Source organism: Gavialis gangeticus, unplaced genomic scaffold (genome assembly GCF_001723915.1).
Source record: "Gavialis gangeticus isolate Ggan-Ray unplaced genomic scaffold, GavGan_comp1, whole genome shotgun sequence".
NCBI classification, from domain to species: domain Eukaryota; kingdom Metazoa; phylum Chordata; order Crocodylia; family Gavialidae; genus Gavialis; species Gavialis gangeticus.
The window spans coordinates 21662414-21678048 of NW_017729026.1; the positions used below are offsets into that span (position 1 = coordinate 21662414).

At 46.1% G+C, this 15635-nt stretch overlaps 1 long non-coding RNA gene across 1 annotated transcript in view; it reads right to left on the minus strand.

Moving 5' to 3' along the window:
* Positions 1 to 3352: 3352 nt before the first annotated feature.
* Positions 3353 to 15635, minus strand: part of LOC109299726 — a 25387-nt gene continuing 13104 nt past the window's right edge. Inside the window, exon 3 of the long non-coding RNA XR_002097966.1 lies at positions 3353 to 3383. This is a non-coding gene — a long non-coding RNA (uncharacterized LOC109299726). The remainder of the gene's footprint in view (positions 3384 to 15635) is intronic.

Here is a 15635-nt window from a genome sequence, read left to right on the forward strand (position 1 = left end):
AAATCATATATTTGCTTGTAGTTGTCACATCATCATATGCACATGAAGGAGTTGCAGGTGTAAGTCATCATCTTAAATGAACAACTGACAGATAAAGAAAAAAGCCCTAACGGGCTTTACTATCTATACCAAATATTTATTTTTATATCTTACACTGTACATATTTTGTTGGATGTTTCTTATGGAAAACTATACAAGGAAAACTTCTAAATGCTATTTCAACCATTGATCATCAAGAAAAACCATAAGCCAATCTGAAGTCAATATTGAAAGTAAAATTACAAAAAAATCATTGCAGCAAGCTGATGCTGCTCATGTGTTTGGGTTTCAGTGAGATCTGTGGGCAAATATTCAAGACATAACATTATCCTAATAAATAAGATAAAAACATGGGATAAAAACATGGGATTTCATATCCTGTCCCTTCCATATTCTATAAGATTAAGACAGCTCCTCATTATTTTTAATATGCTCCTTGGGTTGGGATCTGATATTGTGGCTTACAAGAAGCAGACATTTTAACAAATAATTACATGATTAAAAGGCAACAGTGAATGCTTTATCTATTATTCATTAGTTAGCATTTTACTATAACTTGTTTATTAGAAAGGCAAAAAGAACTATAGAGTAAATGTACACTAATCAATAGGAGGTATTGCCGCTAACATAGTAGAGTCGTCTAGAATATGTCCTAATAACCATGTATCAAGTGCAAGATATAGAACACTCACCACTGAGCATTTAATTTCAGAAGATTTCTTCAACTGTGCAATTAGCTCACAAAAGCATACTCAGAACTGAACAGAAGGATATCAACATGGGACTTTATAGTTCAGAAAGTCTTCTATCACATTAAAACAGAGGCAGAAGTCAAACTCTTCTTAAAGAAACCACTGAAGAAAACAGAAAAAAAAAGCTTAAAAAAACCACAGGGAAATAACATATTGAAAGAAGAAGATGCTATAATATTTGATGCTGGTTTATGTATGTTAATAGTGCCTTCCATCAAAGGATAACAACACATCCTACAAACAAATTATAAAACCTACTGTTCTAATAATAATTTGAAAATGTAGAAACAAAGCCAAGTATATTTCTTAAGTTCCCTTTCAAAATTCCAGGGCCCATCTCCATGAGCTGTAGGTGGTTCTTCAGGTTCATGTAGGTATAATCTGCAGTACCTGTATGTGAAATGCCACCCCACCCACTCGCTCCTGTTTTGCACACACCTGCTCCTGCTTTGCACACATCAACCCAGAGAAACACAGACACCTCAGATGGCTCTGAACATGCACCAATGAACACATCCAAGACAGAGAGTTTAAGACTGGCTCTGGGGTGGTGCTCACAGCTGTTCTAAGGAGCCTTACATTGCCTCATTTTATGGAGCTCCTGAATGCAGAACACGAGTTGAGTAGGCAGGCATGCTTTATGGCAGCACACACTTGGCTTTCTTCATTCGATAGACCCAAAATTACATGTATCTGCAAACATTTATCAGATTAGGTGGGACTAACAGAAACTATCTCCCACCGTAAGTATTCTCACTGCAAAAACTCAAGACATTTTACAAGATACCATAGAAGTAAAAAGGACTAGAAATAAAGTCCATTTTCTCTTCTTCGGGTTTACTATAACCATCTCACTTCTTTCTCCTTTATCAGTAAATTCCTTCTGTCAACATGAACAAATGCATTCAGGCATAGGAGAAACATATTACTTTAAGTTTTTATTGAATTCATTATGAATACACAACAAGTCTTCTGACATGATATGACATTTGAGAAACATGTAATAAATGTGAATACAAATGAAGATGACTACTTAAGCTGAAAAGACAAATAGAGCTACTGTATCCTACTTGTACTTCTGCTTGCCACTTAACTGTGCTAGTCTCAGAAGTTTTTATGGTGACAAAGATATACTTTGTAGAAAGGTCTCTCAACATACAGAATAAGAAGGTCAGTTTATAAGGTCCAAACTGCAAAACCTAATTTTAATTTTCAAGACTTCCACTGAATAATCACTTGAAATAACCAAAGCACTGACATGTTTAATCCACGAATGAGGATAAATGCCCTTTAAGGATCATAATAAATTTGTTGACTCATTAGATGTGGGAAATCTGAAAGGGTAACACATACACATAGCCTTTATTGTAAACAGGTAGCTCCAATATTTGCAACTAAAAGCTGCAATAGGATCAATTTTCTTTTAATGCTAATATCACTTTACCCTCCTCTAGAAGTATAGACACCTTAAAATGAAAATATAAAAAGTGTATATGAGAATTAGGCTCAATATTTCCCATGGTACAGATTCCCACTAGCAACTCAAGCAATATACGTAATGAGCTAAAAGAAAGCTGAAGCATATGCAATTATGGAAGACGAATCCAGGGACTTCAGCAAGGGAACATAGTGCCCCAGTGTACTGAATATAGAGAACTCTGTCTCTATTAAATGGTTTTATGCTTTGTTCATGAGAAATGCTTAATTGTCCAGGCATCAGCATTTTAATTAGAGCACACTCTGGAAAAGTCTTGACTGTCTTTGGAGAACCTTGCAGGTGCTTTCTTTAAGACAATGAGTTTTAAGACAGTGCATTTGTTATGACCCGCAGATGTTCTGGAGACAGAATATGTTTGGGGGTGGAGAGAGAAGGGTAGAGGAGAGCCTTCTTTCTATTTGCATATATTTCTAACCCCATGAGTGAATTTTTGTTTGGGCAGTAGCACCTCAAAGACTAGAACAGTGGCAAGGGATTTTTTTTTTCTGTGGAGTCACAGAATGTTTTCTTGACAACATCTGTGGTTAGTGCATTGTTCAGAAAAATGCCGAAAGAGAAACATCTTTTAGAGCAAGGAGAAGAGCTTAAAAGCATTGCTGCTGCATGATGTGTTTGCCAATCCAGCGCTATTTACAGCCTGAACATAAGCATAGATTATATATCATCCCTTCTTTAGAAACAGTTGCTTCGACTTGTGCACACATAAACAAGACAAAGACAAAGGCAAAGATGCTTATTGTATCTAGGAACAATAGATATAACAACTAAAAGAAAAAAAGGGCAAGCTTCATAGCAGGAAAAGATGTCCTAAAATGATCTGTTACATAATCTGTTCCTGAAGGGCAGTGGTGAAATGTCTTAGTTAAGGAAATTTAGAGCTGAAATAAAACTAAAAAGTGAATGTTGCATTTCATCCAAGCCTCTATTAATTGTGTCCTGTCCATTCAGACTGAAGAGGTGTTTAGAAGAGCATGAGGCCTATACAACAGTCTTTCTATGGAGTCTAAAATTAAAACATGCTGGGCATATCTACGTGTGCATTAATGCTCTTTTCCTAGTGCACATTAAATTTAGTACCTCTGATGTGAGGTAGGCTGCCCTAATGCACAGTAGTGAAAGTGCATGCTCTTTTAGTGACAATGTATAGTAGGTTATTTTACAGTGCCTTAGTATAAAATCACATTTTTTATGCAACACTTTAATTAGCAGTAAAGTAGGCTACTGCATATTAAAGCACACGTATAGATGCACCCAATGACAGTGTTTTCTCCTAAGGAGCATTCTAATTAGTATAACTTAGAGCAGGCTTTAGGCTGCTATAAGTCCTTGATAATTAAAAATATGCTTAGCATTAAGTATCTGACTGATTTCCACTATTTTTTTAAGATTGTTTATGTGCCTAAACTTAATCAAGTCCTTAAATATTTTGAGGGCTACATTATACTCTGCATTCATGTGGAATGGAATACAGCAAAAATAGTATTTCTTGCACAATTTTTATCACATTTCATCCTAGTGCCTGCTAGAACCACAGATTGTAGAATATGAAGAAAATAATGATAGGGAAAAATTAAATGTTTTGCAAAGTTATTATTCAGCTAAATAAATAGAAAATGATGGAAGCTTAAAATGTTTTTAATATAGTTCTCTCATCTCTATTTAAACTATTCTAGGGCAGGTGCCTTACATGTGCTTTACTGTGTGTGTCTACACATGCATTTCATATGGGATCAGTTTACCCGTGAGTAAACCACTCATAAGTAAACTCCCCTGGGCGGGTCTCTACACATTCACAGAAGCAGGAACAGATATGCCGCTAATGGCAGCAAACTGCTCCCAGTACCTGGGTCCTTGCAATGGGCTGCGTCTAGCACCAAGGGGAGCTCTAGGCTCCTAAGAGGGAGGGAACTCCGGGCTAGAAGGCAGCTGTCTCCTGAGCAGAGCTGGGATATTGCAACCTGCCCCTGAGGGCTGCCTGCTGGTGGGGTGGGGACAATGTCTCCCTGCCCTGGCATCAGGGAGTTCCTGGCTCTGGCTTCCTGATCAGGGGCAGGGGACTTGGAAAGAGCTGCAGAAGAAGGGCAGGTCCTAGCCCCCTGCCCTGATGCACTGATCAGGGCAGGGAGCTGGGCAGGGAGCTGGGACCTGCACCACTCATGCAGCTCTTTCCAAGACCCATGCCTCAATCACTTGATCAGGGCATGGGGCTGGGACTTCTGTGAGTGCAGAGCTGTGGCATAAACTGGGGAGCAGAGATGAACAGGGAATAAGCTCTCCAGCTTGTTCCCCACCCAGCTCCACACTCAAGGAGCTGGGTGCAGAACAAGCTCCCCAACCCCTGCCAATGGAGAGTTCCCAGCTCCAGCTCAATGCCCATGGAGCTGAGAGGGTGCTGGGAGACCCTCATCTCCCAGTGCCAGCTCTGTGGTCATGGGGCCAGTGCTGAGAGATCCTTATTTCCCAGAGCCAGCTCTATGACTGTGGGGACAGCACTGGGAGACCCTTATCTCCCAGCACCTGTTCTACAACTGTGGAGCTGGTGCTAAGAGATCCTTATATCCCAGTGCCAACACTGATGCTGTGGAGCTCAGGCTGGGAGAGAAGGATCTTCCAGCACTGGCTCCACAACCATGAGCTGGTGTTGGGAAACAAGGATCTCCCAGCTCCAAGTCCCCATCATGATCTCAGAGCAGGCAGCTCCCAGGGGCAGGGAGCAATCTCCCAGCTCCTGGTGGATGGCTGAGCAGGAGCAAATTTGCTCCTGGTCAGTCATCTACACATATACTACTGCATTGTTACTAATCAAAAGTAAATTTGCTATTTGCATTTGGAAATTGCAAATTTACTCATGATTGTTCGGGGAATGGCGGCCCCAAGGTCACGGTGGGCCGAGGGTGGTATCGGATCGGAACAGTCGGGATTAGCGGCGAGGAGTCTGAGTGGTACAGGACACACCTGCGGTTTCAGAAGATGGATTTTATTTACTTACGCTTGGAAGCGTAGGCAGGGAACTTGCTTCAGTTACAGTTGCAATAAATGAACACGAACAACAAAGGGGTCTGTTGGCCCACGGGGTTCTCAAGTGAGCCCTTGTTTTCTAGCCGGAGCTAGGGGCAGCTGCCCAACTCGATAGTCCCAGGGCTGGTCAACAGCTCATTGATCGGAATAACAAATAACAGAACTGTAACACATAGAATGTCGTGACGCCAGTCCAATGTGGACGAACCCGGTGGTCGTTAAGATGCTGAAGTTGATGTGGAGGTTGAAGTTACAATGTCGTAGCCAGTGGTCAAGATGCGGGATCGTGGTCAAGGTCGAAGCCGGAAATTAGTTCGTTAGCCAGAGATCAATACAGAATAATCAGATCAAGACGAATCGAATAAATCACAAGATCATAGCTGTGAGGAGACCAGTGGGCCCAAAGCCCTCCTGAGGAGCAGTCCCTGCAGCCGCAGCCTCTGCTCTCAGGATTGGTTCGATCTCTTCCTGTGAGACAGTCTCTGCTAAGGCAGTATCTGTTGAACAGGTTGAGCGTGGTCTCCCTCCTGAGGAGCAGTCCCTGCATTAGCAGCCTCTGCTCTCAGGGTTCGGACAGGAGACCAGTGGGCTTAAAGCCGTCCTGAGGAGTAGTCCCTGTCAGGCCAGCCTCTGCTCTCAGGACGAATCTTCCCTGTCAGCACCGCTGTCAGAACCCCCCAAAACTCTCTCCTCTCTAACTTTTTCTCGCTAACTAACTCCCCTTTTGGAGGGGCCCACAAGCTCTCTATAACAACCGGGCAACCAATCAGGTTGTCTTCTCTAAAGAAATTTCTAGTCCGATTATGTCATGCAGTCCATGGACTGAGCATGCGTCTGGTCAGATTACTTCATCTGTTGAGCAGAACTGAGCGTGCGTGTTCTTACAAAACTAGGTCAGCTTTGGTTGACAAGCCAAGGGTCGCATAGGGGGCACATGCTGGGCACGCTGTGGAATTTTCCATAGGCCTTGTCTGCTTGTCTGCGCATGATTGAACTTAACTCTCGTGTTGCCAGCATACACTTAAAATTTGGTCCAGACAATGATTAGTGAGGTTTACTGTGTAGTAAGCATGTGAAGGTGTAGATGCACATGCTTAATGTGCAGTAAACTACACTACTGTGCAGTGAAGCTTCTTGTGTAGATATGCCCAGTGTGCAGTAGACTAATTTACTGTGTAGTAAAGTGTCACCATCTACACATCCACAGCAACTGGGCTGGTGTAGACTAATTTACAGTACCATCAGAAAATCCTGTCAGACACAGGTACTGTCTGACAGCAAAGTAAATTATTACCCTTAAGCACATGCGTAAATGATGTAGTTCGAATTAGTTTACTCTGGATCCAATTGCACCAGAGTTTATTCAGTCACATTAACTGCACATGTAGATGCACCCCTAGAGAATATATCACATATAAGCTTCCTATATATTGTATGGAACAGTATGCCAACCTTGCAGCCCCAGAAACTGGCATAAGAAGCAAGGGGGAGTTCCCACTTTTATATATAAAACCATAGATCACAAGCCAATGGGCCAAAGGGAGGGAACAGGTAAAAGGTAAAGAAACACCAACAGTTTGATAACATATACTCAGCACCTTAATTCCCTCCCCACAGCACATCTGGACGTGTCCCCAAACAAGCCTCTAGTTTCTAGAGCACTCAAACAGCAGCCTGCAGCTGCCCGCAAGTCTGAGTCCAGCTCCTTCAGTCTACATTCCTGAATGACTGAGCCAGTGAGAACTCCAGCTCCACTTCTTCTGTGTAGGGCTGACCAGGTTCCACATGCATGTGGCTCTCTCTTTCCCTTACTCCACTCTCAAGCTTCCTCTTCCTTTGTCCCTTGCCTCCCAGCCTCCACAGACTGTCCTTTGGTTCTGCCTGCTGTTACACACATTACATTCACATTGAAATAGTTTGGCATAGAGGGAGAGGAGAGACCCTATATTACAAATAAATACTTCAACTTAAAATTTCCTGGCTGTTTAATATTTGTGGTCTGCAAGATTTCAGTGATCTTTCAAGGTTTCCCTCTTTTATATAACTTATATATATAAAGCCTAAACATGGCTTTCTATGATCCCTGGGATCCTTGTGTGGTTTGGAGAGAGATAGATTATTGAAACCAATGAAAGTCCATTAGACCATTTGTAAGCCTCTCTGCATTGGCCAATATTTCAGACATTTAAAAAGTTCATAGGTTGAACTTATAACTGTGCCTGGAGGTTAGCAATAGGCACTATTTGTCAAAAGTAAAGCACTTGAAAGTTCTAGATTAAACTATTTCTGAGATGTGATGTGCCAGCAAAGCATTATCTCTAATGAAAAATGCAACCCACATCCCCAAAATGGTTTGGCTAGTTACCAGAGGAAAGGGATGCAGATATGGAGCTACTTACGGCAGTAATATACTACCTGGAAAGTCCTCAGCTGCCTTGTGAAAGATGGTTTACAAACTGTTCACACTGAGCAGCACAAGGAGCACAAACAGGACTAAGCACATGGCCCTGCTCTTATCTAATATCAGACATCATTTGGTCTGCAAGTATGGCCATTATTTTCCCCCTTGAGACTGGTCATCTTTACTTCTTTGTGTGAATTCTAAGTAATTGATTACAGTAGTGTCTGCAAACTCCTGAACTGCTTGGGAGTTCTTGGATCTCAGATTCTCAGCAGGAATAAATCTCTTGTACCACAAGAGCAAAACTACACAGTAGCCGGGTCTACACAAAATGCTGACTGCACAATAGGTTGTTACTACTGCATAGTAACATCACATGACATGAAGTGTGATGCAAGGCAGCTGTGCAGTATTAAATGAGCAGCTGTGCAGTAAGCATCATCAAAAAGCCATTCACAGATGCTACTGTGCAGAAATGTTAGTTACCGCACAGTCATTTAGTACTTGTTTATGCAAGTACGAAGTGACTGTGTAGTAACAACTGTACAGTCATCGTCTTGTGTAGACACAGCCAGTGAGCACATCTACAGATGCAGTTACTGTTCAGAAAGCTTACTGCACAGTAACATACTGTACAGTAAGATTTCCCTGAGTGCACATCTATGCATGCACCCATCGGGATCAAATTTGTTCCTGATGGGAGCAGTTCAGAGACGGGATACTCCTGCCCAGCTATACTATATGACAACCAGATGGAGCCCTAGGCTCCCCTGGGTGCCAGCCCCAGGCTGGCAGGGGCACCAGGGTCAGGCCTGGGCTCTGGGGCATGGAGAAGCCGTCTCACCTCCAGGGCAGCTGCCTCCCACTCTCACCCCTGCCCTAGGCAGCTACCTACTGCCCAACCCCTGTTCTGATCAGGAGCCAGGGTGGGGATAATGTCTCCTGCTCCCACAGCAGGTGGCTTCTGGCTCCCAACTCTGAGATTGTAGTTGGGGCTGTGACACTGTCCCCTGACAGTAGCTACCACCTGTATTTACACATTTACACATAGTAGAAAACCTGTTTATGGTTACATAGTGACACTTTATTGTGCAGTAAATTAGTCACCCAGCTACAGAAAGGAGCACTTGTGAATGCTCCTGGAACTTGTGAATTAATATATAGAGAGAGGAGTAAAAGAACCAGTTTTAGGGAACAAAAACGGGGACTCAGTCCAAGATGAATACAGACACCTAAAATTGGAAAAAGCCTACACACATGCTCTAGTTACTTACTATAGGTTGCATAGTGTGGTACTGCAGACATCATATGAATTTGACTACTATTTCTGGCTCTGCATTTGTGCTGAGGGGTAGAGCTAATTAGCAGTCTCACATGAAACCCTCCATGAATGTTGCTATATCACTTTTGTTTCTCTCCAACCCTGAAGTGGTATAGCTGTGTTCACAGGCAGTGCCATGCTGCATTCTCTCAGCAGATGCATCCCAGCACAGGTCCAGGGCTTCCTTTCAAATTCCTTTCCAGAAATGTCCTTGGTAACATAGTTCTTAAATTCTATCCTTGTCCTGAAAAATCCAGCTTGGCTGGATTTAAGGAATTATTTTAAGGCGAAAGGACTGGGGGATGAATTGCGGAATCATGGGAATTTTTTGTCATTATTAAAAAAAGAACAAGAAAATTATGAGAGAAAATTGGCTGAGGCTCTGACTGAGGCAATGAGATATATTGTTAGATGTGTTATTTGTATAATCATGCTCAGGTTTCTTAAAGAAAAACAAGTGTAAGGGGGTCAGTATACAGCCTTCCATATATCTGCTGATTACATATCTTCATATCTGTTCTACTGAAATAACATCTGTTTGATAAAAAAAGCAGTTGGTTTGGTATTTGTCTTTTATTCTCAGCAGTCCAGAAATACAGCTGTTAATTTCTTTCCTGTGGGCATAGGGATTCTATTAAAGGTTTTATTGCTTTTATTGTCAGGTGCTGACTTTTAACTGCAATGTATTAGAATGGCCACACTTAATATTTTCCTCAGTTACAAAACTTGAATACACGAAATAATCCTTACATCCTGGCATGCCAAGTGAAAGGCCAACCCTTGTGCAGATGTAATTTGAAGTTGATGATTTACTACTGCTTATGATTTGCTCCTGTATTCCAGTGACTGATTCTGAAAGCTTGCAATCTGAAAGGATTTAAAAAAAATAATAAAATGATCACATACAAAAAGATGCACCTGTCAGCAGCCAAAAGTTTACATTACAAGTGTCATGTACAGACAGTTGACAACCACAATTAGGAGACAGTAATATATTTAATAATTTAAGAATTATGACAGTCAACCATTAATAGAAAAATGAGGTACCTATTAGGGTGGTGCGAAACTTTGGTCCCTGGTTTGATTGGGCAGAGGTTTGGCCCAATTTGGAGGCCAAATCCCAAAACAAAACTGAATCAGGAGATCCTTCAATCTCTCTGAACTGAATCAGAACCCTCCAAATCAATTCAGAAAGATCCAGTGATTCGGATATAGACACAGCTTTAAATGTTTTTTCTACATACCTCAAGGTACCAGGCAGCTGTGATGGTGGGGCAGATAGAACGTCCCACAGGAACGTGAGAAGCTCCCCAATGTGCACAGCAGCAGACCCGGAAGTGGACCAGAAGCACTTCTGGTCGACTTCTGGGTCCACTGGGGAGCATGCAGGTTTCTCCACCCCCTCTGCCCCCGCTCAGCAACTGATGCCTCTGGGGTCTGGGGGGGCACCCTGGATCTCCCTGTGGCTAATTGCTGAACTTGGAGGGGTCACGGGGGGGGGGCAGTACAATCCCCAGCAGACCTGGAAGTGGACCAAAAGCACTTCTGATCCACTTCTGGGTTCACTGCCAAGCATGCGCCCCTCCCTCCCTGCCATGCTCCATCTGCCCCAGCATCGCAGCATTCATGAGCCATGCCTGATACCTCAATGTATGTAGAATACATATTTAAAAGTTGTATCTATCTCCAAATCACTGATTCTCCAAATCAGCATCAAATCTTCAGATTCAGATTTGGCCAAATCAAATTGGGGACAGTGATCCAAATCAATGAATCCAATCACTGTCCCCAATTCAGGCTGAATCCAAATCTGAATAGAATACGGCCCATTTCACACAACCCTAGTACCTATGCACTAGTTACCCAGAATATTCTAGGCATATACATGTTTCAGTGACATAAGTAAGACATTTGCAGGGCTAAATGGACCAGAAATCATTGGATATTATTACCAAAATAAAAACAAAAATGCTTGGTGATTTACATCTACAGATGTAGTTTTACAAGAGAACAGGTCTGAGAACTGGATTTATAGGAAGACACTAGTTGCAACCCAATCTATGTGGCTAGTGTTATTAATATTATTGATTATTTCTATGTAACAACTCCCAGGGATCATAAGAATTGGGGCTATTCTACTCTGGGTATTGCACAACCACACAGAATGCCATCACTCTGACCTGAAGATCTTACAATCTAGTTTTAAACCAAGACCTAACAAATGGATGTAATAAATGATGGGAGGGAAAGAGGGAAGAAGATCAAAGATAATAGGAATACTGGCAAATAGAACTTAATATTTGGAGTAAATAACCTTCATAAGTACATTTCTCTGGGAATTCTGTGACATTAGATGATCTAGAAAAATCTAGGGATTATTTTTGCATGAGCAAACTTTTACATTCATTTAGACATGGTAGTTTTAGGAAACTGCCATGGGAAGAGAAAAAACCATGAAGTTTGATTACCAAGTAGTAGGAGTCTGAACATAGCTTTTTTTTTTAATAACAGATAGTTGTAGGGAAGCTGAAAAGTCAGTCACAGTGACATTGCTGAAAGAACCAAGGTGCTTGATGGCTTTGTTGAGGCTGCTGAAAATGTGTTGCACGTGGAAGAAGCTGGATTCAGGACAAGTCTTTTTCTAGTAAAGACATGTATAAGAAATCACAATATCAAGTGATGCATCCCTTCCCATACCTCTGACTACTGCTAAGCAATGTTCCCTTTAAGGGACAGCAGTCTGTGAGCTCACCACCTCAGTCAGTGAGCACGCCACCTCGATCTGGCATGGGATACTTCCTGAAGGGGGCTAAGGGCTGGAGGCCGGGGGTTGGGGCCTGGTGGCTGGGGAGAGAGGCTGGAGCTAAGAGACTGGGGGCCGGAGGCTGGGGCTGGGGGCTGGAGTTCGGGCCGGAGGCTGGAGCTGAGAGGCTGGGGACTGGGGCCAGAACCGAGAGGCTGGGTGCTGGAGCCAGGGGTGGAATAGGGCTCCACCAGCTCTGGGGAAGTGCTCCACTCTCCTGCTTTGCCTCGGAGAGCGAGGAGGCAGCCTCACCTCAGGGAGGAGCCGCTGCCTGCCCTGAGTGAGGGTCCACTGCCTCCAGGACACTGCTCTGCTCCCCCCCAACACCTCAGGGAGCGAGGAGGCGTGTGACATCAGGGCCAGGGAATGGAGCAGTGTCCCGGAGCTGGCAGAGCCTCACTTGGGGCAGGTAGCAGCTCCTCCCCAAAGTGTGGCAAGGCAGGGATGGAGGCTAGAGTGGGGGCCTGGGGTGGGCTCCGCTGGCTCTGGGGAAGTGCTCCACTCCTCAGCCCTGATGCCACATGCCTCTTGCTCCCTGCGGTGAAGCTGGGGAACGGAGCAGTTCCCCAGAGCCAGCAGAGCCCGCACCAGGCTCCCATCCCCACCTCACCTAGGAGCTGACCTTCAGCTCCTCTCCCAATGTGCAACCTTAAACAGGCTGTGTACGGCCAGACTTTTAGTTGTGCACGGCCGTGCACAGACGCACCTTAGAGGGAACCTTGCTGCTATATGTTACCTAAGAGCATTTAACTCTTTTAGGTAACATATTAAGTAAAAATGCACCATCAGTTTTATAGTACTTGCTGGGCATTTGAGCAAGGAAACTACTCACAAGTAAATGCTCCCAGTCGGGCATTTACATGTGCAGGGAAGCAGAAGCAGATTTGCTGTTCCTGGCAGCAAGCTGACTGCACTTCCTGGGGTCATGCAACGGACCCCTGATGCCACCAGGGAGAGCTGGAGACTCTGGCCATAGCTGCCTGTGGCTGAAAGCCATCTTTAAAAGGCAGGCCCTCTCCCTGCTCCCTAGCCAGGTGCTTCTCTGGCCAGAAACAGCATGCACAGTATGCAGCATGCATCAGATCTATTGCCATAGCTTCTGCCTCCCCACACCATGGCTGCTCCAGCACCTGACCCTGGCAGCGATGCCCAGCTCCTGCTGGCCACTGTGCTTGCCCTAGTGGCCCACCATAGTGGCCATCATCTAGCCCACAGCAGTCTTGGACCTGCTGGCTCCTGCACAGTGACTGCCTGGCCAGCCTCACTGTGCTGTCCCAGGTCCCCTGCCACAACACAGCTGCCATCTGGATCCTATTCTGCTGGCTGGACCCCAGCAGGGGCAGAAACAACATGCTTCTGGATGCCATCACCAGGGACATCTGTGTCCTCTCGGGCCTCCAGCCCCCACCTCTGGGCCCAATTGGCCAGCCAGGACTGGTGGCTGCACATTGTCCCGGCCACCTGGAATGACATGCAATGGCTGGAGGCATTCTGCATAATATGGGCCACCTTCCTGGACCTCCTGGAGCAGCTCCACTGAACCTGGAGTGGCAGGACACCACCATGCAGCTGCCTCCCCCCACAGACACCTGGCTGGCCAATCCCCTGCTCTAGCAGGCCACAACCACCAGTCTCCATTATGTCAGCCACCTCTTTGGCATGGGCAAGGCTAACAACCCATCCTAGAGGGTTGTGGTGCTCTGCAGGACATGCTTGGGCAGACAGTGCTCCATATGCATGACCCTCTTGGCAGTGGTGCTGTGGTTCTTCACCCTGGGATTCCCCCAATGTACTGGGGCTCTGGATAGGACCCAGATCCCCATCACCTGTCCACCCAATGGCAACCATCCCTACTACAGCCAGTGGGCCTTCCACTCTGCCATGCTCCAGCCCATTGTTGACCACTGCAGTGCCTTCACCGTGAGTGTCAATTGGGCTAGCAGTAACCACAATGCCTGCATCTTCCAGAACTCTGTCCTATCAGCCCTAGTGCAGAGTGGGAAGTTCATGACAGGGTTGCCAGGCCTTCAGCTGGGCATCATGGTTGTCTTGCCCCTCCTCATCAGGGACCCCACCTACCCACTCCTTTTCTGGCTCATGTAGCCCTACACTAGCCACCTGTACTTCCACTAGTCCCACTTCAACAGGTGCTTAGGCTGGACCCACATGCTTATGGAGCACACCTTTGGCTAGCTGAAGGGAGGTTGGTGCACCTTCACAACCCACTTCAAATTCTCTGAAGCCAACATCCCCTGGGCCATAGTCACAGCTTTTGTTCTGCATTAACTCTGCGAGGCCTGAGGGGAGCTCTTTTGCAGGGCCTAGGCAGAGAAGGAACAGCTGTTAGAGGCTGCCTGGCAGTATCCCAGAGCACCAGATGGCAGCTCCCCCCACTTCCCCGCTGAAGCCCTGGGAAAGCTGCACACCCACCAGAGGGGGCCAGGGCACTGGGTGTGAGAGGCACTGGCTGACCACCTTCTCCTCCACTCCCCACTGTAGCCCACCTGCACAGCTTCCCACAGACCCCCTGCCCACTACCCACCCCCAGCACTATGCTCACTATGGACAGGTCTCTGAAAAATACTTTACTGCCCTACACAAACAGATCCTCCTCCCCACTCCATCTCCAACAGAGCCCCTCCACCACCCACTCTATCCACCACCAATTAGATACCCTCTTCCCCATGTGAACTATTTATACATGCTGTGGTTCTGTGTGTGCCATTCCCAGGGTGGGGGGCCTTAGGGTGGGGGTGCCTAGCAGGTGGAGCCCAGGGACAAGTGGCTAGCACTCCAGCCTCTGGCCATTCCCCCACATGTACACATGCCTCAGCGAGTTCAGCAGCTGGGGGGCTTGCCCAGGGGCAACAGTGGCTGCTGATCTCCTGGTGCTGGTGGCTCCCCCATCTTGCAGCCAGTGGCCATGGCCAGCAGGACCAGCACACAGTCCTGGCTCTGCTGCAGGCAGTTCATGCTCTATGGCTGTGTGGATCTGGGATGAGCTCTGGAGCTCTTCCCAACATGCAGCTGTAGGACTTTCCATGAGAAAAAAAACCGTTTGTCAGTTTTCAACATTTCTGAGATAAGATGCTCTGTACCAGGGGTCTCTGCATGGCCTGGCCTCAGATCAGAGGTTGTGTGTATACAGGTGCTCATGAACAACGGTAAGTTGGGTGGGTGGGCCTGACCCAGATGACAACCAGCCAAGCCCCCCACCATCCTTACTTGCTCCCTAGGGGCCAATGAGCTGCTGGGTCCTGGCCACAGGAAGTCTGCCTCCCCCACCCCATTCCCAGGCCAGGACAGGCAAGGCTCTAGACCCCCACCCCCTCCTTCTCCTGAAGGTCAGCCTGTCTCCTGTGCTGCTGCCAAACCCATGGCACCTGGGCTTGGGGGACATGGGGTCCTGGATGAATGAGATGCAGAGCTGGCCATGCCCCTGCCCTCCCTGCATGGCCACTCCATAGCCACCCCCATGTCCACGCCATGCCCTGAGTGTGTCCCTGCAGTGCAAGGAGCTGTTTGAGTGAACTGAGGGGTGCCTGACCCACTACACCCTGCTGCTGCTGATGGCCATGGTGCTCTGGGTACACCTGCATGCCTGGCATGAGACCATGAGCTTTGACAGTGCAGTGGGCAAGCCCATGCTGCCCTACAACCTCCTCAAGTGCCTGGAGGGCTACCTGTGGCTGTGCTAAACATCTCTGCCCCTCTACTGCCAAAAAGGGCATTGCCACTGGCATTCAAGAGGCCTTTGCCTGCCTAGCTGCAGGAGCACAGACTGATCAATAAAGTTTTGCATG